Here is a 25,978-nt window from a genome sequence, read left to right as displayed (position 1 = left end):
TCTAGCTCCACACATTACCATGAACATATGTCACATCTTTCTTTGACATCTAATCAGAAAGCAAGATAGGTGCATAAAAAGAGTCAGAAAAACTAGAAACAATAAAATGTACATACATTTGCCGGGCAAGAGCAAGGCCATGGAGGCAAACACGGGAGTTTTTAGGAAGCCCCTTTAGCTAGCAATGAATATCTTAGCCAGGTTGAAGGTCAGGAAAATTGCCCAGCTCAGATCAAGCAGGTTACCATCAAACCAGAGTGTGGTTTTTGTGATGGTGTCAGGTCAGGCATACATGCAGATCTCCCCTATGCTCCATAGTGAGTGTTTTAGATGCACAGTGTTTAACCCTGGGCTTCAGTGTGGACCCCAGGACTTGAATGAGCACTTCAAAACCAGCTTTCCCTCCAGGCCCAGCAGTGCAGGTTTCAAGACCACTTCATGCCTGAGAGGGAAGCTGGCAAATGGGAAGTCTGGATATGATGTCCCATATCCAGCCCACCTGTGACAAAGTCCAAGCCTGTCCTGGAGACTCTAAACCCCTGCACTGCACTATAGGAAAGCCTAGCCAGCTGTTGAGTGATGTGCACAAGGGCATCTGGGTTGACATCATATCCAAAAGACCAAGCAGCCCATTGCTGCTATTCAGGGTTGAAGGGTTGGTGAGTTCAAGCCCACAGCCTGGGCTGAGCTTCCTGGATGGGTTACACTAATTGAATGTGTTATGTCACTTTGTTTGGATTGTATTTATACACACAAACTCAACATAGACAATGCAGTGAATGATGACTCCACTTAGGAGGAGTTAACTTCAGAGACTATAACATATATACAGTGAAAACTACTTTCGTTATATGCTCTTAACATCCCATAATTGTGTTAACAAGTTCTTTCTGAATTCTTTCTAAGTTTTAGGTTCCCAAGGTCCACAGGCATGATTTGTGATCTTTTGGAAGTTTTCAGATATTTGTATGTCTGTTTATATTCCTTTCTCCCTTGTAGCATTTTCTTTTCTTGTATTGTCTAGTATTTTTCCATAAAGTGATCTCTTTTAGTTACATTCAATTTACTGCTCTCCCAGAGCATTCTTTATAACTGGAGGTTAAGTTTTTAGGTTATACCTCAAACTTTACACAGTTTCTATCCTTCCTGATGGAAATCACCCCATTAGTTAGGAAAACCACAGTATTTCTTTATCCTTTATTACCTTATTGTCCTCTGATGTCTCCTAACATAACCACACTTTTATATATGAAAATTAGTTACTTCCTCCAAACCAAGACAAAAAAGATCTTTATTGTCTCCAGTCTCTGTCCCTGTCACCAAGGGAATTATGATAGAGTGCTTAAACACTGCAATTCTTTCAGACTTTTGTTTCCTAGAAGCATTACCCTCCTGTTAGTCTGAAATTACTTGAAAGTAATGGACATATTTATTTTGCTCATCACCAATTTATAGGTAGTACCATGCAGAGAATATACTCAATAAATACTTATGAATGAGTAATTACTCTTGACCTTCACATTGCATATGGAGTTAGTGTTGTAACTACTACTCTAGTTGTATCCTCACATTTTATCATAATCACCCTCTTCCAGAAATGATATATTCAAGAAATACTTTTGGTAATTGTTAATACAAAACATAAAATAGAGTTTGAACAGATAAATTTCTTTTCCCTCACACTTTGAAATGGAAGAGAAAGACATTACCATAAAAATAAACATAACTTTGACAGATTTTATTATAGCAATCTAAAAATATTATTTCCTTATATATTTAGATCAAGATCATAGGGAAGCACCCAAATATATAGTACTAAGTAAACTAAAATGAAATTTACAATCCACAATTAATTCCGAAGTATTGATTTGACAGATGAACTGATGAAATCTTATTATTAATCTGTTTTTTATTCAGTTTAGTAGTATTATCTTAAGTTTATTGAGCAGTTATTCTTGTTGTCAGACTGGAATTAAAGAGATGAAGCTAATAAGATGTAAGATCTATGAATTAGTTTATAAAACACACCCATATTTTATTAAAAGTGAAGAATGTTAACATTTCTCATTTGCAAGTTCTGCTTTAGTTCCCCAGAAATAAAAAAAAAAATCATAAAGGGAATAAATGACTCATGGCCAAAACATCTAATAAAAATTGTGATCATTCTTTCCAGAATTCTTTTTCCTGACACATGAATTTTTCATGTGGTAGTACTCTTTTTGTGCACTTTACAGTGGAATGGAATTTGAGCATGAGTATCTTTTCTTCTATTCCGCAGTGACCAGTAGTCTCTTCAGAAGACAATGAATGATATCGAGGGTCTCACTGAGACAATAAAACTACCATTCCTCCTTTGGTTGAAGCTAATGCAAAAAAATAAACAGTGTGGACCAGTTCTCAGGCCAGTGTGTCTGATTTTCTTTTCCCCTTCCTCCACTTGGGTGGTCTCCATATGGAACACCTCTCCACCATGAATGCTTTGTTTCTTTGGGGAAGTTTGAGTTTCCTGATGGGCCAGTCCAGGTGGTGAGTTCAGTTTTATGGCCAAGGAGGTGGGGCCTGCAAATGGGAAGGAGTAGAAAAATCAGAGTAAGAAAGACACTTCCAGGGAATAGAACATTGGTTCATAGTATTCTCTATTGGGTGCTTCCATGTTGCCCTCTGTCGGAGCCAGCTGCTCAGTTATATTTATTCATAGTTGAAAGCTAGTTGAGGGCAAGTATCAACAAATATTCAACAAGCCTTAGCCTAATTCACCAATGGTTAGCTGAGTCAAGAACCTCATTCCCTTGGTGCTGCAGTGCTCTGCTTTCAACCTGTGATGGGCTGAGTTCTCTGCTGCTTGGTACTGACCCTGAATACTGATCCTCCCCACAAGGTCAACTGCTATATTTGATGACAAATACGCCACCTGAGGATCACAAGGCCAGGCCCAATGTGACTACTCATGTCCCACATGTTAGAAAGGTCTTCCTTTAATTGAGATTAAATTTAACCTTTTTGAGAAATAGAAAGCTGCTCTACTCCAGCTTCTTCAATATAGAGAATGTGAAGCAAAGCAAAGCATAGTGTACAGAGTCATGGAAACGGGCACCTCAGGGTTTCTCATGAGGACACACGTCATGGAACAGTTTTATGATCAACGTCATGGTGCTATCAAACTCTTGACAACTTACGTAACTTCATTGCTGCCCTGTTTCTGGCCTGCTCACATTTCCTCCTGTAAAGCCCAATTCTGTTTTTCTATATAAACACAATCTGCAGTCATTGTTACATCAGTTCCAATCCATTGTCATTTACTCTTTATAGTAATTTTAGATATTTTTTACTCTGCAGGATTTTCAAACTTTAGAAATACTGTTAAGAGAATTCCATATGGGAATTCTTTCCTAATTGATCTAATCAATCTTGTTGAACTAATCTTGTTGAGCAAACAGCTTTTACAGATTTTTAACACATCATTAATGAGGGAGACAGGTCTATATTATAATAGTTGAAAGTTTCATGTATACATGTGAAATACTGAAGTGTGTTTGCAAATGAATGCCAATCTTTTTTTCCTAGTGGGGGAGGGAAGACCACTGAAACTGCCTGGACAAACTTTATTTCCTGTCTCTCCATGAGAGTTCTTTGGAATGTATAGGAGGAGTCACAGACTTTTCACATTTTGCCACATGTACTTTATCTTGCCTCTTTCCCTAATTCAACCTTTCTGAACAGTTTGAGAAGAGTATTTGTGTCTCCTACCCCTGTGCACTTGATGCCTTTACTGTGCTGTGAATTGTCCAGGACAGCACATTCTCTCCCATAACCCTGGAAAATTCCTACATTCAGGAAACTAACATGGACACAATACTTTCCTCTAGTCTATAGCCCAATATCATAGTTGTCCTGTTGTCATCCTCCATGCTTGGTTTAAGTCCAGGCTCCCACAGTTCATACACTTATCACATCTCTTTAGTCTCCTTTATAGTTTCAGAAAATTTTCAAGTTTGCCTACTTCTGAAATTTAGAGACAAACACTGTGGCATTTCTGTGTATGTGTGTGTGTGAGTGTGTGTGTGTGTGCACGTACACATATGCACTGCTTCATTGGTGATTATGTCTTCAGCTATTATGTGAAAAGCCAACAAATCGCAAATATGTGGCACCAGGCCTACAATATAGAAATAGCTGTCAACGTGTCTGCCCTGCTTACCAAATTGAGTCAGTCTAAGAACTTGGCAGGCAGGAGGTGACTAGAACTTGACAGCCTTCGAAGGAGGGGTCGTATCCATGGGCTCTTCACTGGCAGCCTGGGAGGTTGGTGGTGCTGATGCCCTCTGTGCCAGGGTGGAGGCCGGTGAGTGGTCCTGCACTGGCAGCGTGGTAACCGTGGGGGCATTGGGAAGAGAGGCTCTTTGCTGTCCAGCAGGGTTCCTAGAAGCAGGCTGAGGGGTGGGTGGTGGGACAATGGAATGGGACAGATTGAGGTTGGGTTGGGAGAACTGACGGGTTGGGGGGCTGGGGAGGACTGGTCCCTTTGCTGGCTGCCTGTGCTGCCTATGGCCATGGACATTGCTGTCACTGGATGCAGGAGAGGACAAAATGACCGCCATGGAAGGGGAAGTGGTGTCCATGGCCATGTCCTCAGGCAGCACAGCGGGATTCTGGGAAAGGTGAGCCGATGACATGGCTATTTGGGTGGGAGGGACACTCCTAGTGGAGTGCTGGCCCTGGGTATTGGGGTTTGGGGTGGAAGGGACAGGAGTGGGTCTTGGGAAGGAATGAGGAGGAGGAGGAAGAGGAGCAGCAGGGCTGGGGAGGACTGGTCCCTTTGCTGGCTGCCTATGCTGCCTATGGCCATGGACATTGCTGTCACTGGATGCAGGAGAGGACAAAATGACCGCCATGGAAGGGGAAGTGGTGTCCATGGCCATGTCCTCAGGCAGCACAGCGGGATTCTGGGGAAGGTGAGCCGATGACATGGCTATTAGGGTGGGAGGGACACTCCTAGTGGAGTGCTGGCCCTGGGTATTGGGGTTTTGGGTGGAAGGGACAGGAGTGGGTCTTGGGAAGGAATGAGGAGGAGGAGGAAGAGGAGCAGCAGGAGGAGCAGCCAAAGAAGAGGGAACACTAGGAGGAGGAGCAGGAAGGGGAAAAGGAGGAGGAGGAATAGGAGCAGGAGGAAGTGGAAATGGAGAAGGGGGAGAGGGAAAAGGAGGAGGAGGAGGAGGAGGAGAAGGAGGAGGAGGAGGTGGAGGAAAAGGAGAAGGGGAATGAGGAAGAAGAGAGGGAGTAGGACGAGGAGAAGGAGGAGGGGGAGGAGGAGGAGGGGGAGGAGGAGCAGGAGAAAAAAGTGAAGGAAGAGGAGAAGGAAATGGAAGAGGAGGAGGAGGAGGACAAGGAGAAGGAGGGGGAGGGGGAGGAGGATCTATGCACATGGGGGTTGGGGATTCCATTCTGGAAGAGGTAGGATTGGAGGGGAAAGGGACCTGGGTAGGAGGTGTGGGAAGGTGAAACACATTAGGGGTAATTCCAACATGGGGACTGGGGCTGAAGGGAGAAGGAGGTTTCCTGGGAAGAGGCAGTGGAATATTAGATGAGGGGGAAGGTGGAGGGATGGGTAGGTTCAGGGGCCCAGCAGGCTGGAATTCCATTGGGATGGGGGAGGGGTCAGTGGGTGGGGGGAGGGGGCCTGCATTCCAGGTAGGGCCTGCAGGTGGGGAGGATGAATGGACAGTGGTGGTGCAGTCCTCCAGAGCCTCTCTTCCGCCCTGGGCGACCTGTGTCTCAGGCTTCATGTGGTTACTTCTGGCACTGTGAACCCTCCTCAGGGTGCCTTTTGAACATAAAAGTGGCCGCTTTGCAGGTGGGGGCTGCCCATCCTGATGCCAGGCAATCAGTGATGGCAGGGCCACTGGCATGAGCAGCTTTCTTTTATGCGGCCTCCTGGAAGCAGCAGTTAGTGAGGGCCAACCCTGGGATAGAACACAGGTGGGCTTCAGGCCCTGCTCTCCCTGGATGGATGGGGAGGCAGACAGGCAGATCCACTTCTTGGGCGACACGGGGGGCCTCTCGAGAACACTATTTCTCTCTGGGGGCCAAGAACTGGCCTCCAGGGTACTGAGGTCTCCCCGAGTGACCTCCTCCGTCTTCTTCTCCTCCTCGTCCTTCTCCTCCTCCTCCTTCTCCTCCTCCTTCAGCTTCTCCTCCTCCTCCTCCTCCTCCTCCTCCTCCTCCTCCTCCTCTTCCTCCTCCTCTTCCTCCTCCTCCTCCTCCTCCTCCTCCTCCTCCTCTTCCTTCTCCTCCTTCTCCTCCTCCTTCTCCTCCTCCTTCTCCTCCTCCTGGTCCTGATGGATCTTGGTCTTTTCTGGATGTTCCTGGGCCCTGAGCTCAGCTTCCTTAGCCGCACCAAGAGGGCAGCGAGCAGCTGTCATGGGCCCCTCAGCTTGGTGGATGAGCTGAGGAACTGGAGGCAGGAGGCGTGGCCAGCGCCCAGGAGGGGGGACCCTTACTGCTGTCCAGGGGCCGAACATCCGGGAGTTGTTCCTCGATAGCACCGGCTTTTTGGGGAACGGCCCCCAGGACAAGGGCAGCAGGATCCCCCTACAGAGGATCGGGCCTCTGTCTCTGCCAGCAGCAGGAGGCCCCCGAGGTCGTGGATCCTGGAGGAAGCGCCTGCTGGCAGGGCTGGGGGGAGCGGCAGGTGCAGCCAGGTGGTCCCTGTGAGGAGAGGGAGCCTCCCGGGCGAGGTGCAGGGGAGTTTGACGGGCCACCAGCGCCCTGCGGCGCAGCCTGCGACCGCACTTGGTGAGAAGACTGCCCATGGAGGGCACGGGGGCTCGTCACTAGGCAGAAGTCCACACTAGTCCAACGCTGGTCAGCACAGAGCAGCTTGGCTGAGAAGCCAGCTCCTCCTTGGACCAAAGGCTGAACTGGAGTTTAGCCTTTGTGACGTGTGTGGATGGAACCTGTGACGCAGAAAGGACTTGGGCCAAGGCGGTTGGTCAAAGGGAGGCTCCAGGGTGAAGAGACCCCCACCCCCACTTGGTCTGAGCTTAGGCTCCTCCTGACTCTGCGCTGCTTCTTCTCCCACACCCACCGCACAGTTATTCTCACCCTCCAGAGGGTCATCCTGAGGCTGCTTTCCTCTGGGTTACTTAGGCAGTCATTCCACTTGCCTCCAAAAATCTCTCCACAGTTCTACTGGACATGACTCTACCCGTCCAGAGTCAAACCACCATCGATTGCCCCCAGATAGCTCTAGTCAATTTTTCCTCATTGAGTTAGCTATTTATTAATTTCAGTCTTTGCATTTGACAAAGAACCATTTAACTTATTTAATCCTTCCATTTGTAGTTTTCTAGTTTATTAATTTTTGATTTTATTTTAATTAAAGATTGTTTTGGGGTACTTCAGGTACATATTGGTTATATCTAATATATTTGCATAAATGGTATTTAATTTTTTTCTTTTTGTTATGGGGATTGAACCCAGGGGTGCTTAACCAGTAAGCTGTATCTCCATCCCTTTATTTCCTCTTTAATTTTTAATTTTTTATTTTGAGACAGGGTCTCATTAAGTTACTTACAGCCTCGCTAAATTGCTGAGGCTGGCTTTGAACTTGTGATTCTCCTGCTTTAGCCTCCTAAACTGCTGGAATTACAGGCCTGTGCCTCTAAACTCAGTTTTCATTCTTTTTAATTGTTAATCAAAGTACTTGGTTGAGCATAGAGGTGCAGGCCTGTAATCCCATTGACTTGGAAAGCTGAGATGGGAAGATCACAAATTCACGTCCAGGCTCAGCAATTTAGCAAGGCCCTGAGCAGCTTAGTAAGACTCTGTCTCACAAAAAAGTAATAAATAAAATGGGCTGCAGATGTAGCTCAGTAGTAAATCATCCCTGTGTTAAATCCATGGTACTGGACAAACAATTAAGTGATTCTTTTTATTAATTCATTAATGGAGGTTTTGTTTTATTATGTTTTACTTTAATATTCTGCAATTGAAAACTAGTGGACTTAATGGCAACACTGATGAGAAGAAAAGGCAGAGGCAAAATAAAAGGAAAGGAAAGGAAGGTAGTTTTCAGAAGCCACAAACATTTACTATTAGGGGATATGAGATATTGAGGTATTATCCCATTCACTCTACTTCTTCATCGCTAGGGAGAATAATTCTCAAACTATTCTAATAAGATAAAATACCACTTCTATGGGTGTAATTATGTCTTCTCACCACCCACAATTTCATATATTGATGCCCTAACTTCCAATGTGACTGTATTGGAAGACAGGGATGTAAATAAGGTTAATTGAGATCATAGGATAAACTACATCCTGATTTTATAGAACTAATGTCCTCATATGTAGAGATATCAGTGATCCTACTCTCACTCCACCAACTGAGGACACCATGAGAAAACCAATAGGAAAAGCCTGAACCTGACATGGACAGGGACTTCCAGTCTCCAGAACTGTGGGAACACATTTCCTTTGCTTAGGGTACTCCATTTGCAGTATGTTGTGGTGGCAGTTTGAGCTGACAGATGCAAGCACTTCATATTTTAGAATAGTTTCATAAAACTAATTAGAACAAAAAATTAAAAATATAATAATAATAGTAACAACCAGTTCATAGATGATATAAATCACATAAATAAATAATGCTAAAAAAGAATAGTTTCCTAAAATTAGAACTATTCACTAATCCCTTCTAAGCACCAGTGGCTTTGGCTGTGACCAGCTATAAACAAAGGAAAGGTGAGCAATGAGGTGAGGAGGTCTTTCAGAGAGTCTCACTAAATCAGTAAGCAAGCTCTTTATTAATCTCATGTACCCATTGTTCAGAGTGCAGTTTTAGTCAGTGTTAAGGAACCTCTGGAAATTTAATGAAGATATTTGACAAGACAAATTAAAAGATAAATTGAGGATAGCTTTGTGTGGAGTTGTATGTGGCATACAGACTTACAAAGATGTGATGGTTAGGAGACATTAGCCATCTTTAAATGTGATGTCAAGAAAGAAAATCCTTCCTACACCCATATCATCCTGGAAACACAAGGTCATAAGTAGGCCAAAGGTTTAGGGCCATAATAAAATTCATTCATTCATTCATTCATTCATTCATTCATTCATTCATTCATTCATTCCTCCATCCATTTAGGACTCCCCAAATATTTATGAAGCCCTAGTGTGTGCCAGGCCTTGGGCTCTGGTTAGGTCAGGAAGCTGATCACTTAGATTCTCTAACTTACATCATCTTTACCTCTCAAATTGCAAACCTTTTGGTTGATCTTCTTGGGTTTCTGATTCTCTTGGGTTGTATTGGCCAGAGCTCTTTGATAAAACCTCGTTTATGGTGCCCCTTAAGATCTTCACTATCAAAGTGAGGGGCCCAGCAGTAGTCTCAAAAGCTTCACCTTTGCTTCATAACCTCAGGAAGTATTTTTGTAACCAGTCAGGATGGAGAATCCCAGCTGGGTCTCTCTGTGCCACTGATGATAAGCTTTATTGAAACTTCCCTTTATGACTCTGTAACATTTGTGCCGATCAGGTATTCCACTGTGCTCATTACAAGGGCAGAAGGACCATATTTTCTTACACAAATGCTGCTCTGATTGGAGCTGAGAGGGAAGAATCATGAAAGGAATACCAGTTCATAGATGCTATAATTCATGAAAGCCCAACAGTGCCTTGAAAATTGGAGAAAAGATTAAAGGCCACCCCCCAATAATGGCAGTGGCATTGCTATAAATACATTGGTAGATCTGTCCGTTTCCAGCTCTTCAGTGTCTTGGGCTATGGAGACTGTCTTAAGGCGCTTGTGTCAATTTCAAAGCTTTCCTCTGGAAGCTTAAGCCCTTCTTAACAGTTCTTTAATAGCTGGAAAGCGGAGTTGGATTCCGAAACTCCATCACTCAGACATTTTGTAAAACTGATGTTATGAAGATTTAAGCCAAAATGTTGGCACCGCCATTCTTTTCTTCTTCATCTGCCACCCTGCTTGATTCTCTAGCCCCCTCAGACACTCATGTCACGATCGATCCGGAATGGGACTGATCTGAATGAATCTCAGCACTGTGGAGTCATTTGTTGAGATTACCCGAGAATAATCTCCCAACTCAACTCTTGAGAAAAATCGATAAAAAGCTCATAAAACCATTATGCTATGACTTGATGTCACTCTGCCCTCATAAACACCTTTTAGCTTAAAATCTTTAAAAAACTACTTGCGGTTCTGTATTTTCCTCCCTAACCAATCTGGACAAATAAGTGAGATTTTATTCCCTCTATTTAGTTAGATTTTTTCCTTTTCCTCTAACAGGCTCACTAATCAGCATATTTGATTTACAAGAGAAAGAAGTTAATTTGGGGAATATTTATCATGAAGGTCTAATATTGCAAACAGAAAAGGAAAGTCAGAGTCATAAAAAAGGGAAGCCATGAGAGAAAGGGACGTGTGGAGAAGGAAGGTGGAATCAACAGAGATCAACTGCTAGATGTAGAGGAAAGAGGAAACCCAATGGGGAGCCTTCAGGAAGACTCTGTTTTCAACTATTCCAATAAGAAAGGAGGGTCTTCTTGTTGCCTGAGATCACTACAAAAACTGACACTGTCCTCCAGTGTAGGATCCAGGATGTTTCTTCATAGAAGCAGCACCAAACCAACACTCCCCCCTAACGTCGCCCCCCCCAACCCTGTCCCTATGGAAACTGCTAATAATGGGTCATTCCCTACCCTTCACATATGTGAAGAGACCTAGTTTAAATAAATCCTGTTTTTCTTAGGATCATAAAATGAAGTTCAAAGAGAAAGTGTCTGGCCCTTTAATAAACTAGGTGTTAAAATAGAAGCCTCTCTCACTAAGCAGGAGGGAGGTTTTGTTAGTGGGGAGAGGGTGGCTAAGGAGCATCTGATGGGATCTTATCAGCTCTCTTTTAGGAAGAGCAGTTCAGAGCCTTTGGCAAAGACAGAGGATCAAAGACTCAGAGCTCTACCAGCAAGGAAAGGGCCTTTGTGGGGAAAAATCAAGGGAAACTGGAGTTCTGGAGTTGTTATGGGGGAAACCCCACCTTGAAAATCACATGCCCAGAAGAGATGACCCAGGTACTGAGTCATGGTCCTTGCATGAATCTGAGCCAGGGGAAGTAAGTGTCCTCTAAAGGCAAACTCAGCTAACCATTTAGATAACCAAAGCACATGATGATCATGTATAGTTAATTTCTACTTAGGTTTTTTTTTTTTTTTTTTTTTTTTTTTTTTTTTTTTTTTTTTTTAGCTTTTGAAATACAGATTATTGAGGTAGCTTCTAAGACAAAACCCTTGGGGGATGTTATTCTTGAGAGCTCTTTTCTAGACACTTGATGCTGCCTTAAAAGAGAGTGTACTTAAGCATAATCTCATCTTAATAATTTCAGAGTATCACTGTAACATCTACTATTTGCTCCTGTTGCATTATAATGTAATTTATTGGTTGTGCCACAGTGATGGGAAAGATGCACAGTTAATTACAAATCTGAAGACACTCACTATTAGCCAATCTTGAGTATAGTAGAGTGCAGAGGATTATATAAAAGGGTTGGTTATCTTTTTCCATCAATCACATTTAAATTTAACAGCGACTACTCAGAGGAGCACTTAGGAACTCTTCCCTCCTTTACCTTCCTCTTCAATTCATCTCTCACCTCCCTTCAGCTTTTCTACCTCTGGTCTCCCTAGAGGACCCTCTCATTCTGTTTTTTGTTGTTAATTTTTTTAAAAATTGTTCTTTTTAGATATACATGACAGTAGAGTGTATTTTGACATAATATACCTACACGGAGTATAACTTATTCTAATTAGGATCCTTTTCTTGTGGTTGTACATGATGTGGAGTTACACTGGTCATGGATTCATATATGAACATGGAAAAGTGATGTCTGATTCATTCTACTGTCCCATCCTCCTTCCCTTCCCTTCATTCTCCTTTGTCTAATCCACTGAACTTCTATTCCCTCCCCGCTTGCTTATTGTGGTTAGCATCTGCATATCAGAGAGAATATTCAGCTTTTGGTTTTTCTCTTATCCTTTCAAAGGGAGCAAATATATTAGCTCCGAAACACTAAGATAGAAAGGACTTTCTGCAAATACATCTTCTAGACAGATCAATGTTTCTTTGCTTATGTTTATCACTTTCCTAGGTAACTTAAACACAGTCTTTTGCTGAAAAACAAATCTCTAAGGCCCTGCTAAGACTCCTTCCCTGCTGGGGAAAGAATGAGGGAGTAGAAAGGAGGGAAAATTCGGTGCTGCCACCATTGTGATATTTCCGGACTTTCTGATGCTGAGAGATTTGTGTATGGATGACCAAAGATGCAAAGATGGGTCACTTCATTCTCCCCTGAACATCTTGAACAGGCCAGGGCGACCTGATATCCTTCCTTTTGTGAAAGCAGTCCATTGCCTTTGGCCATGAAGGAAGTAGATCCTTCTCCTTTGTCCTGAGGTTTTCATTTCTGTTGTTTCTAAATGTGTGTCCAACATGGTGCTGGCTGCTGTCAGCATTGTTGATTGGGGGGTAATGTGGGTTATTATGAAAAAAATAATGAAAATACAAACAGGAATATAATTAATTTTAACTTGAGTGGGTAAAATTAAAATGGCCTGGCAGACAGAAATGGTGAGAAAGGAAGAGTTGTGGGTTGAGCCTTGAAGAGTGAGTGTAATAGCACTAGAAGAAGGTGGAGGTGGGGCAAGCAAAACCTGGGGAAGCCATGGGAAAGTCAGGCAGTTGGACAGTATGTGACCATGGGAGGACTGTAATGGATGGGAGCAGAGGAGATGAGAGTGGAATGAAGTTGGGTAGATGGATTGGAGTCCGATTTCAGCTACCTCTGGAAGTCAGATAGAAGGGCAGTGTAGAGGTATTAACCTTGTGCTGCTCAAACCTCATGCTCCACAAATTTGGGGCATCCTCCTGAAGAGTTAGTATTACAAAAATATTTGGGGCAAATTATTTTTTAAGTCATGCCCTAAAACAAACATGCATGTAGTTTATAGTTTGCATGATTTGAGTAATAAAATATGTGTATCTGAAGAAATTTGGGCTGAAATTTGAAACCTTCACACACCCAGATCCTTTTTTCCAGCCTGGTGTGTACTGGTGGAAGAGTTTGCCTATTCATTAGACAACAAGAAGTGAGGCCTCATTGCCCTAAGCTGTGGCCCTTTGAGTGGAGCATCTTTCTGGTGCTCTGAGTATCTTTAGGTATCACTCTGAAAGCTGATCTGACATCTGGTCTAATAGATCCAGATGGTTATGCATCACATTTATATTGGCCCATGCCAAGACATTATTGCTTTATCACTAGGCTTAATATCCCATGATAGGGCATTTGTGTAGTCCTTTGTAGGTTGATTTGCCATCATTCTCTTAATAGCCTTAGAAATAGTATTATCACCTGTTTTTATAAATGCAATGACATGTGGCAGGCGTTGTAAATATGTTTGATGAGTTCTTTGAAGAAAGTGTCTCTGTTAGGACATGGGTCCTGGCTGGCAGGAGTTCCAACAGCCACAATCATGTGTGCAGCCCTTTGTCTTGGAAGAGTGCTTCATGTCACACGTGATCTGCCAGCCTCATGGGAGGGATGCTGACCTTCTTAATTCAATTCTCCAACTCCTGTCAATTGGTGCTTTGCTGGACAATATTTCATGACAGCTTTCAGCTCTGTATTTCTTATGAAGAATTTAACTGAAGCAAAACAGAATTTAGATGGGCAATTTAGCCTTGCAAATCTCTTTTTGTCTCTCAGTCTCTGTCTTTCTCTTTCAGGTTATTTACAATGCTGGCTCACTAATAAACACAATCATGATTTGAATGAACAGAATCACATGGTTTTATCTAACAGAGTGTTTTATATAATAAAATATTCCTTACAGTCTTGAAACTTCACGAAGCCCTGTCTATCTGACACCAACTTCCTGGAAGACTCATTAGTAATTAATGAAATCACTAAGAATGGTCCATGGTGACTGACACCCTCCTGGCAGCCGAATCTCCTCTTACACTTTGTTGAAATGCTATTGGCTCCGTAGGTTTGATTTGGGGGAATGGGTTGGGGAGGTGGAGAGGGAGGGAGTTTGATTACATACAGTTTTACAACAACCCTCAGTGAGAAGGGAAAGCTGTGAGTATATTCCTCCAAGTTTCTTTACTTAGGAAACTGCTGGGAGAAGTTTTCTGAAAATTCTTTCATATATCCAATGCTAATAAGAAGATTTTTTAAAAAAGAAATACTGCTAATGTCGTCATTCTACTTAAATGATATTGGGTGGCTCAAGTCAATAAGCAAAGATGTAGTGTTGAAAATCACCCTCCTTTTTTTTTCCTCCCGTTTTCACACATTTCTTTCTTTCTTGGCATTGCCTAGATTTATTCTCCTCTTCTCCCTTTTAGGAACAGAATTTGGTATAAATAAATGATAACTGAGAAAATGGTATAAGCTGAAGAGTAAATGTCAGTTTCTCTAGTCTCCTACCGTAGGATAGGAGATAACTTGTTATAACAAGCAGTTACCCACAAGAAAGATGGTGGTTTTGATGGATGTTATTCAGTTTGAATTTAATAATAAAAAACACTTCTTTTTGTTTCTTTAATTATGTCACTAAAAAAGGAAGGAGAACCCCCCAAATCCTTTCAGACTACTAGTGCACTCAAACTGTTAACTCAAAATAGGTTACTTTGTCAGAGTACTGCCCACAAAATGGAATTCTGTACATTTCATAGCCAAATGAATTTAAATTGTATGGAGCTAATATTTAATACAAATGCAAGTACCAGTGGAATCTGCATACTTAATATGCATCCTCTAACTCTCAGAATTAAACAGTTGATCTATGGGACACAAAGGGATCATCCTTCTCTCAAAGAGAATATTTTATGACCAGGCAGTTAAAAAGGCACTGACATAAACAACTGTTTGCAACTCTCTCTCTCTTTCCTCTTTCTCTCTCTCTCTCTTTCTCTTTCCTCTCTCTCATCTTCAAAAAGAAAAAGGTACACATAAGGACATGCTGTTTCAGACAAAGCATTTTAGAAAATCATTTGATATGTTTTCCTTTTTCTTTAGGGACAACCAAACCTTTGATAGTTGCCCAAGGGAGTTTCTATAATTTATTTATTTCTTTATTTTGGCATGAGGGGAGGGCCAGTATGAACAAAACTCCTCTTGGAATTGGAAATAATACTACTTCCATTATAGAAGTGTAATTTATGATTTTTATGCCATGACTAAATGGACCAATTTTTCTGGGACTATGTCAATTTTCAATGTTTCATTTAAATTTAAATTGTTAAAATTCTATCATTGTACATTTGTAGGAAGTTTACCTAGATAAAGTAGTAAGGTAGAAAACAATTATTTTGATACATTCCTTGTCCTAGTTTTTGATTCCTAATATACTGTCACTCTCTGACAGGCCGTGATTTAGAAAGACACTGTGGAAGTAACTGAATGTTGGAGGTGAGACCTCTCAAGAAAAGCATGTATCCCCATTCTTTCCTTTCCTTCAAATGCCTGAGGGAGAAGAAAGACATGGAGTGAAGAGCTGCCTCATTTTCCTGAGAGAAAACAGTGGTGCTGAGAGCCTGGTGTGACTTCTGTAACTGCAGCATTTCCTAGTGTTCAGTGTTGAATCTCTGGCTCCCAGACTCAAGGGTGGACCCCCTCCCCACTCCACCCAGTTGGGTGAGCATCATAGTGAGATCATGATTCCATGAAGCTCAGAGCTGTGCACACTTTATGTTTTGAATTACGTTTTATCAGTCAGCCTGCTTATTGAGAGCTAGGTGCTGTCTGTGGAGTTATAAAGATATACACGATACTATCTCTGTCCTTCCAGAGCTTGGAATGTACTTAGACAGGCCAGGCATGTACACATGAAATAGGGACTCGCTATACCAGGTGGTGGAGGACATGCTACTGAGGATGCAGAGGAGGGAAAGAATTACAGTTGTATGACAGGCTGGAACTGTAGCCTGTCAAAGAAGTAGGGTCCCAGTTCGAGAAGCTTGGAGGACTAATTTCTGATTGATCTGGAACTTGATTTTCTATTTTCGTGGTGCCAGGGGATGAACTCTAGGGCCTCATACATTCTAGTCAAGGGCTTTGCCACTGAGCTACACCTTCAGCCCCAGAACTTGATTACCTAACAGCTTTATTTCAAAGACCCTTTCTAAATTATTTTTTTCCTCTTAAGTTCAGCTGCTAAATAATGTCCTTTCTATGTAGTGAACAAATATATTTAAAGGGGGGAGATCAAAACTTGGGCTTTATGATTCTCTGATGAATAAGGAAAAGCTGTTTCCACTGCTTGGTAGGTTGGTTCTCCACTCTCTTCTTGCTTTGACTGATAATGTGAGTTTAAGCAATTAACTGAAGCCAGATCAGAATAAGCAAAACCAAGAGTCCCAGCAGAATGATTAGATCAAGGATGCCTGGCCCTTGGACATTTCCATGAGGACAGTGAAAAACTCTAGACTATTATAGACTTCAAGAACAGCTCTTTGGAGATTCTTTGAATAGGGTGCAAAGGGAAATTGCCTACTTATGTTGGGGTATTGAGTGGACTTGCAGGGAAAGAACTGACAGGTAAACTCTAGTTTAGGTACATAATATGTTCCCAAACGATCTAAAATGACCTTCACATGCCCTCCAGGATGTAAAAATATCACTATATTCCTTCAGCCCTCAATCTTGCTCTGCTTTCCAAAGCTTGTCTGACACCAGCAGAAACCCCATGGTTATAATTCTCTCTGCCCTCAGGAACATTTACCAGTAAGGGGGAAAATAAGGCCAGAAAATTGTTGCTATGAGCTCTGTTTTGTGGAAGTTAAAATGCTAGAGCGAGAATCTGATTGCTTCATAGCTCCACCTCTCTCCCTCCCTCTCTGTCTCTCTCCTCCTCTCTCTCTGCCCAATCCACCCCCCTTCTCAGTTCTCTCTCTCCCCCAACCCCTACCTTTTCCTACTCTCCTCCCATCCCTCCACTGGACTCCCAGTTCTGCCCCCACACCAGGCCAGAGAGAGCCTTACAGGTTGTCAATGAAACATGGAATTATTTCCTTTGATGGCTTAGATAATAGTAGCAACCAAAGCAATGAGTGAGGTTGGCTGAGACCAATGCAGTCCTGCCCGGGACTGGAGAGCCAATCACAAGAGCAGAGGGCGGGGCGTCGGTACCAGCAGATAATTGCTAAGTGCATCCCTAGCACTGTTGGTCTGAGCTGCTGAAAGGTCTGGCTGCAGAGACAGGAACGCTTAATCCTCAGCGTGCTCCATCCCTAGAGCATCCTTCCACCACTCGGCAGGGCAGCAAGCCTCTAGGCAGCAGCCCCTCTGCTCCGCGGAAAAGGTACCTCTGTCTGCATGGGGTGGGGGGGGCGCTCCTGCATGTCGGTTCTCAGTGGCTTGCAGTTTAGCAGAGGCGCAGGGATTGCAGAAAGAAAAGTTTAGGGGAGGAAATGTGACAAAGGTAGGAATCCACTGTCTTTTGTTGGGAGGAAAACAAGCTGACAATTTGGAAAACTTCTGCGCTGTCAAGAACTGGGCTTGTTTACTACTCTTAATTAGCTGCACTCAGATCTGTGGGAATCGGTCTGATCTTGGGCTAGGGAGCCTGCAGGATTCAGGTGTAGACTCCGATTCGCTGGGTGAAGGAAGCTAGACCCCAGGATGTGCAGTTTTCTGACCCCCGCCCCCCACCACGGACGATTCTGTGACATATCATTGGAAGGATGGTTCTGATAAATGTGATTGGTTGGTTGGGTGTTCTGCCATAGGGTCTACCCCGTCTACATTACCTTGACCTGCCTTCCCCAAACTATTGTGACCTTCAAGTTCAGTCTTTTCTCAAACTTCTGTCTCCTTCTCACTTCTGCTCCTTGCCCACTCTGTCTCTATTCATTTTATTCCATGAGAAGATACATTTCCTGGGGTCTGGGGGCCTGTCCTGTTTGACCTGGTGAGCATCTGCGTGTCACACAACTTGGTGAGAAACCAACACAATCTTTGTCAGAGGAGGAGAATCGCTTCATTGATTAGCTCCGGGAAACTCTGACAGACTTTCCAGGTTTGGTGTGTCCCCCCAAAATGGGGATGGAACTAAATTTTATCCCATGTGTGGCTTACACCCTTACCAGAGAAGTGTCCATCCTTGAGCATCCTGACAGCTCTGTGAGCTGAGGCTGGTGGGAGGGACAAGTGGTTCAGGGCTGCCTCTTTATGGGTGCGCAGGTTGTTTAGGTACGCAGGTGCAGAAAGATGGTGCTGAAGTCACCATCCATACTGCTACTAATTAATAACTGCTCTTCAAGTAGAAAAGCTCACCATGGCAGGTAGTGGTTCAGTCCAGCATCATCTCTGAGCATTCTACATTGTAGGACCATAAGGGCCTCCCTTGCTCTGAGACCTACTTTGGGTCCTGTGGAAAACTCTTTTTCTCCAGCTTCTGCCAGTGGGAGATGTTAAGAAAGCAAAACTTTAGGAAGTGGTGTCCCTGTGAGGGAGAAGGTGATGCACTTGGGTTTGAACTTCTTTCCTGCGTTTGCTCACACAGTTCCTGTTTTCACAATGGTTTGAAAAAATAGCTGTCTGACTTTTTGTTGTGGGTCAGGATGCACTCAGCTTTCTCTTCTGCACATGCTGTCTGACAGTAAACCAAACCGACTTGCAGGCCTGCACAGTGTGATTCCTGTGTGTTCTGGGGACCTGGAGTGGAAACTAACATTTGGTCAAGGACTTCATCCTCTGTGGTCTTTCTAGGGCATGCGACCCCCAGGGAGCCCAGAAGAGGCAACACTAGCCCACGGTGGTCTTGATGGCAGATCCCTTGGTTTTCATGAAGACAGTAATAAATTAGAAAATGCTTTTGAGTTTGAGGGGTGTCTAGGACCAGGAAGCAGGAGCCGAACCAGTGATCCCTTCAAGTGATGCTGATCTGCTGGATTTCTACAGTGATAGAGAACATTAAAAGTAAGGCATTTAAAACAGCTCCTGAGCGGTGACTCATGCACTGAGGAAAAAGGCTGGGCTGGGGGGTGGGAGCAGAGGGAGCTTTGAAAAGTACAAGTGGGACACGCTGGCGCACTTGCTTTTTCTCCCTCTCCTCCTCCTCATTCCTTTTCCTTGTATTTCCCCATTTGGAACAGAGATCATTAAAATAACAACTTACGCTAAAGAAATACATATATATATATGTATTTATATATATATATATATATATATATATATATATATATATATATAGGAGCTGAAGAATAATTGACAAAACATAAAACACCATCATTGCCATTTCACCTTGGGTGGGTTGGGGTGTGAAAAACCAGGATCCTGTGTCTCTGCTGTGATCCAGTTTGGAGAATTTAATTGCTGGTGTCAGGCTGATTAACTCCTTGTGAAGCTGGGTGCCTGTCTGTGTATGAAGGGACCGACTGATGTTCAGGAAATTAAATTTATTACTTCTCATTTTATCAAACATGATAGCTTTAGCCAGGACCCTGTATATAAGCACCATTCAGAAATCTAGCATTTTTTTTCCTTTCCCCAACTAGCCCAACTGGGATTTCTCTCATTTGACTACTGTGGTGTAGGTAGAGAGGTTGCATCTCCTGCTTTTCCAAGCCCAGTGCAATTTACCTGGCAAGTAAATGTCTGATCCCTACTTTCCCGACCTTCTGTCTTCATCATCCTCTCTGTCATGTCTTTTTGTCCTACACACATTAATAAATAACCTCTTTGCCAACCTGATTTGCTCTTGTCATTTTGTGCCAATTTTGCTGTTAAAGAAAACTGTCCCCTGAATAAGATGGAAAACATATTGTAATTTTTATCAGAAAAGTGCCTTTTTGTCTTCTCTTTTAAAATCTAATTTTGTGGTTTTGGGGAAATCAAATAAGCACATTGATTGGGTTAGGTGTTTTGGTAAATGCTGTCACAATGTTTCCTTTTTCTTTTGTGGACGTCTGACTCCCCCACTGATCCTCAGGGAGGGTGTGTCTGGAGGTTTGAAGCAGTCTGGAACATCCCTGAAAGTTGATGAGATTGGAGCACAATGTGCTCCTATTTATTCAAAGTGGGGAAAAGGCTGTTTTGAAATCTAGGCTCTGCAATGTATTCAACACACTCTGTTATTGTCCCCCACATTCTTCACTTAGGAAAATTTTATGGGCAGAGTTTTAAGCAAATAGTTCATCTGACTCATGCTTCCGTATACTCACGTGCCCCTTCCTTCCTCTGCCCCTTCCTTTCACCTTGATGCAGGTATCTGAATAATCATATTCATTCTTACACCGCTTGTTCCTCCTTCCCTCTGGTTCTTCTTTCCTGTCATGTAAGGGCACCATCAGGTTGAGATTTGCTTTTAGGTGCCCTGCTCACCTTACTTGGGAAAAGAGTTCAGCAGAATACTTTAGGAATTGTGGAATATTCATAGGATCCAGCCTAGTGGGAGCAATGAGGTAATCTTTTCACCAAGTTCTGTTCTACTGCAGATCTTGCAAGAGTACCTGGGGCCTTGCAGGTGACCTGTGTGAGGCAGACAGGGCAGATATATCAAAGCCTGGGGAATTCCTACCAGCACAAGGCTCTGCTGCTCCACCCTCCTGAGGCCTATGTCCTCCCACAGCCCCACACCCAGCCCCGACTGACCTTGGAAACATTAGCAAGCAGCTCCACTGGTCTATCATTCTCCCAGGTTCTTTGTTCTCTGTTTTCTTGTCTATCAATAGTTGGAAAAGATTAAATCCACTCATTCATACTAAGGTGTGAACAGTGAACAGTATTGCCCATTAGAGAGGTATTTGAAATCTTTTAAATTTTTAAATTTTTTACAATTTTGGGATGCTGGAGATTAAAACAAGGGCCCACTCATGCTGAGCAAGTGTTCTACCACTGAGCTACACCCCCAGTCCAGTATTTGTATTTTTCATGGAAATCAAAGATGTGCGTAGTAGAAATTCAGACATCTGCTAGTGGGACTGGGAAGATGGTTTGAGTAGACAGCACACTGGGAGACCATGGCTCTTTGCTTTTCAATTAAAGGTAGTTACCCACATTGAGGACACACTGTGGCCACTCAGGGCTTTGTGGCAGTATTTGATGTCTCGTGCCTGGAGCCTGATCCCTGAGACTTGACCTTGGACACTGAATTTACTTACCCTTTTTGACCTTCAGTTTCCCTCTATGGATAAAGCCAGGGGCTTGGACTATGTTCTCATTGTACTCTGACCATCTCTCTCAATCTTGCTACAGAGCCCTATAGCTCTCTGTGGATGCCACAGCTTTAGAAAGATGTGGAGCTTGCAGAGCTACCTTCAGTGTGGGCCACAGTGACCGGCGATGCTTTCAGAGTTAGAATCCATGAAGGCAGGTCGGAAGGAATGGTGTATGTTATGCCAGAAGAAAAACAGGCTGAGGGGTGATGTCATAACTGATTTTGGTTTAGGAGGGGATGTTAAATGGAGGATGGCGACCAGCTGTTCTCCATCTCCAGTAAGGATTGAACGAGAGAAAATAGACTGAAATTGCAGCAGGTATGAGGAAGAATTTTCCATCAGCAAGAGTTTTTAAAAAGGAAAGGTTGTGGAGCCTCTGTGATGATCTTTAGGAAGTGGATAAGCTGGAGGTTTTAGCTGGAGGAGGAGTTAAAGGGACATGAGGAGGCTGGGGCTGCACAGTCTAGGGATCCATGCCCTCTCCCAAAGAGGTTTTCTCCAAAACCTTGCCCTTGCTCTGGGCCTATTGAAGTCACTGAAAATCAAAGCCCCCCTGGGTGAGTAAGAAGGGAATACAGCCAACCTGTGCTTCTCCCACTCCCGGGCATGGAAACCCCTCAGTCTTGCTGCCATTGTGATGAGCAGATCCTGTCTATTGCTTGGGGAGGTCCCATCAAATCTAATCATTAATTTCCAGATGTGGCAAGTAAGGCCCAGAGAAGTAAGAGGCTTTGAAATTGCCACACAGTGATCTGGTGGCCAAACCAGGACCAGAATCAAGGTTCTCCATCTCCCAAGTCGGTGTTATTTGCTTCATAGCATCACTGCTGCCACTGCCCAGTAACAATACAGCAATCCCTGCCTTGCAGCCACCAACACCAACACCACCTGTGTGGTCTCCCCTAGGAAACCACTGCATGCTGCATGAGGATGTCACAGTCTTCAAGGGGCAAACCTATTCCTCAATTCCTCACAGGTTTATGAGTGCCTCAAAGTCAGTGGACATTATTGCCAGGAAAATAATGACATTGATGCAGATAAATGAACTGTAGAAATTCATCTCTACTCTAACAGGATGACCCATAAAAGTATTTCACCTCGATGTGGAAGGGTCAAACTGAACCCACAGAGCATGTCACAGGAGTTCTAGCCTGGACAGGGTGAACCGCAGTGCCTGCTCCTCCTTACTATTGCCTCAGTGTCCCTGGACTGCAGAATTGCTGCTTCTTGAGAGGAACTGCATTTCACATCCCTTCATGCCCACCTTCATAAGTAATCACTGAGGATCTCCAGTGGATATCATTTCTTCATTCAGTTATTACAATTTCATTCTTAGCCCCTTTGAGTGCTTTTTACCTTATTTCCAATGGATCTAAAAAACTGCCTTGTTCGAGTGTCGTATGAAAGAAGGAAATTGCCTTACTACACACAATGCAGCCAATGTGAGCTTGAACCAATTTGCAGAGGAAGTTAAGAAGTGTGGAGTTACCCTAAGAGTAAGCACTGAGGACACTCTTCTTGTGGAGAAAAGAGGCACCAATATGCTTGATTGCACTGTTGAGGATGTTGTACCATCCTCCAGCCAGATCACTGTTGACCCATTAAGTTTGAACAATTAACTTCCATGAACCACATGGCTGTTTCATTACTGCTTGTTGCATTTGAACCTTGGGAGAGCTCCAGTGCTGGGTGCTTTAGCATTAATTGATGGTGGAGTGAAGTATGAAGATGCAGCACCATCCCTAAGACAAAGGCAGTGTGGGACTCTGAATAGCAAACAACTCTCATATTTGGAGAAGCATGAACTAAAAATGCAGCCATGCTTCAAGGGCTCCAGTGAGCATAGGAACGACTGCTGCATTCAGTAAGTCATGGTGCTTTGGGAGTGTAACTTGGGATGGGACCTAACTGTTTTTAAATATTATCCAAAGTGTTGCTGTCCTGGATGTATCTATCTGACGGAGTTTGCAAAGGAGTATTGGAAAGCAGTTTCACCAGGCTAAAGATGGACAGAATTTCTCCCTGTATGTATTGGTGATGATCAACCTACTTAGATATGGGGCAAATAATTCTTACTGTTTGGCAATTAAATGTGTTATGCCTTGGGTATAAGTTTTCCCATAGCTCATGGGAGACAATGCAGTAATGCTCACAGCGAAGTAATTAGATTATGAGAGCTGTGTCCTAACAGGGCACTAATCCGGATGGCTTAATCATTTGAGATGACTAAGGTACTATGTGGTAACTGCTAGCAGGTGATGTGACTCAGGAAGACAGAGGTCACTGGGGGCATGTCCTTAGTGGCTATATTTACTCCCTATGAGTTTGTGTTCTCTCTCTCTCTCTCTCTCTCTCTCTCTCTCTCTCTCTCTCTCTCTCTCTCTCTCTCTCTCTCTCTCTGCTGTCATGTACTAGAGAGCTTTCCTTTGATGTATCCTTCTGCCATGATCTTCTGTCTCTGCTCAGGCCCAGAGCAATGGCACCAACTGACCATGGACTGAATCTTCTGTAACTATGAAAATGACTTTTTCTGCTCTAAATTGTTTTTGTCAGGTATTTGGGTCACAGTAATAAAAAAGTGACTGCCAAGAAACTTACTCTTCATTTTTTTCCAGACAGAAAAAAATAATACTCATTTTATTTTAAAAACTCTCGTGAAATTGTTTTCCATATGACATCCCATTTAAAAATTTAATGTAAACCAACCTGTGGGTTACTCAAGATATACAGAATTGCACAATATGTTTACAGATTCTAGAAGATTTACAAGTATTATTCATTAGGTAGTAACGGTTTGCTGCAATTTTTCCAGAATATATTCCATAGTAAAAGAAAGGGCATATATTGGTGTTCTTCTATAAAAATTCCTAACAAATGGAAAATGGCAATTTTCCAGAGAGAAGATTTGTTCTTGAAATAGTTTTCTTAAACAATTGGGAATATAGAAAAGGTTGTAGATATAAAAGAATTATAACAATGTGTAAGTTAGCATTTTTCTTTTACATTATTGTAAGAACCATTAAGGTAAAAGGTTTATATTCATTATAAAACCACTCTTAAATCTTATGCAAATAATATAACATATGAAAAATATTTCTGCAATGAAAATTACCCTTTAAAAAATATGTTGTATACATGGAAGAAAAATATCTTGTTTGCTACCTGTGTTCAAATTCCAACTGATCAGTCAGGCAAGATGAACTTTGAGAAACACCAATCACAGTGTATGTTAGAGTATCTATGAAGTTTTGGAAACTGAGAAATATTTTTACAAAAGATCCAGGAACTCACTCATTTTCTAAGATGTATCCCAAGTGGCCTTCAATGATCTTCTCCCTGAATGCTTGTTAATCTGCTTATGGAACAGATATGCAGAAATTCTGGAATAACCAGAATCAATCAGAAGAAACACAAGACTTGAGGATATAGGATCTCTCTCCATCTTCCTTAGCAGGCAAGGCCCTGGTCCCAATCCCATTTTCTGCAAGGAGTGCAGGAGTCAACCCAGAGGCAGACTGACTGGAGGTGGCCCTGGGTGGATGGAGCTTGCCACGTTCCTGCTGCACTGACTCTTCTCCAGAGGAGCCTCATCTTCTTTTACTCTTCAGCAAGCCTCCTGGGGAAATACATCTCTTTCAGACTCAAAGGCACAGAAATCACACGTTGGAGCAATGTTCTGTTGGCATTGACCACTGTCGGGGCTACTAGACAAAATCAGACATAGGAGGTGCAAGGCCTTCTTCAGTGGTGTTCTCCCTGCCTCCTGGCAGCAGGGACTCAGGCCAGGGCCAGAGCATACCTGAAATCCTGTTGCTCTGAGGATGGGACACCAGCAAGCAAGGCCAGATTGATGTCTATGTAGAGCCCGCCCATCTTGACTGGAATCCCTGAGCTTGCTGTTCTGGGTTGGTGCCCCTCCTGCACCAGCCATTACTGGGGCACCTGCACTTGAGGCTGTTGGATGCGTTGGAGAAGAAATATTTTTGCTGCAATCCTCTTAGAAGAGGTGGCAGTTGGAGTCACAGAAATGCATTTATTGTTATGAGCAGAGCAAGTCTTTGACTTATTTACTTATTTACTTTGTTTCCTGGTTTAAACTTCTTTTTTTCATATCAAGTGGTCAAAGCACCCCATGAGTTTCAAGTAGAGTCCAAAAGCATTGCATACAGTTTCACCCTGAAGGTTTCTGCACCATAAGGTGGTTGTGGTGTGCCAGTTGGCACAGTCTAAGCCTTCATGGTGAAGGCACATGCTTCTGGCTGATGAGGGGTCATCTGAGGCCATTAATCTTGTTGTAAAGACTTTTAGTATGGGATTAGCTACCACAAACTTTGCACGGGCAATGGCCAGTGTCCTCCAGATGTCCACAGAAGCTACAATTCACACAGTAAGGGCTCTCTGCCAGGTTCTCCAGCAGGTCTGCACTGGGTTACTCAGGAACTGGAATAGGGCTCCAGGAGCTAGGCAGGTATCAGTGGTGCACTCATGTAGAGTGAGTATGGACTCAGTATTGGTGGTGGTAATAGTGGTATGTCTGGTTCAGGAGCTATGCCATAGACACTGAGCTGTACTTGTGCTCCTGGCTGCTCATGGGCGCCAGGGTGCACCTGCCACTGCCTCTCGTGCTGCCAGAGCCCCTGTTTACCACCACAGTTTAGCCTCCAGGATAGTGCCATTGGCCATGGAAGGGCTTGGCCAGTAGGGGAAGAACCAAGGTGTGCACCTTAGCCTAGCCAGGGAA

The sequence above is a fragment of the Ictidomys tridecemlineatus genome, chromosome 14 (genome assembly GCF_052094955.1).
Source record: "Ictidomys tridecemlineatus isolate mIctTri1 chromosome 14, mIctTri1.hap1, whole genome shotgun sequence".
Classification (NCBI taxonomy): Eukaryota; Metazoa; Chordata; class Mammalia; order Rodentia; family Sciuridae; genus Ictidomys; species Ictidomys tridecemlineatus.
The sequence above is the reverse complement of the archived record's forward strand: the minus strand, read 5'-3'. Positions refer to the sequence as shown.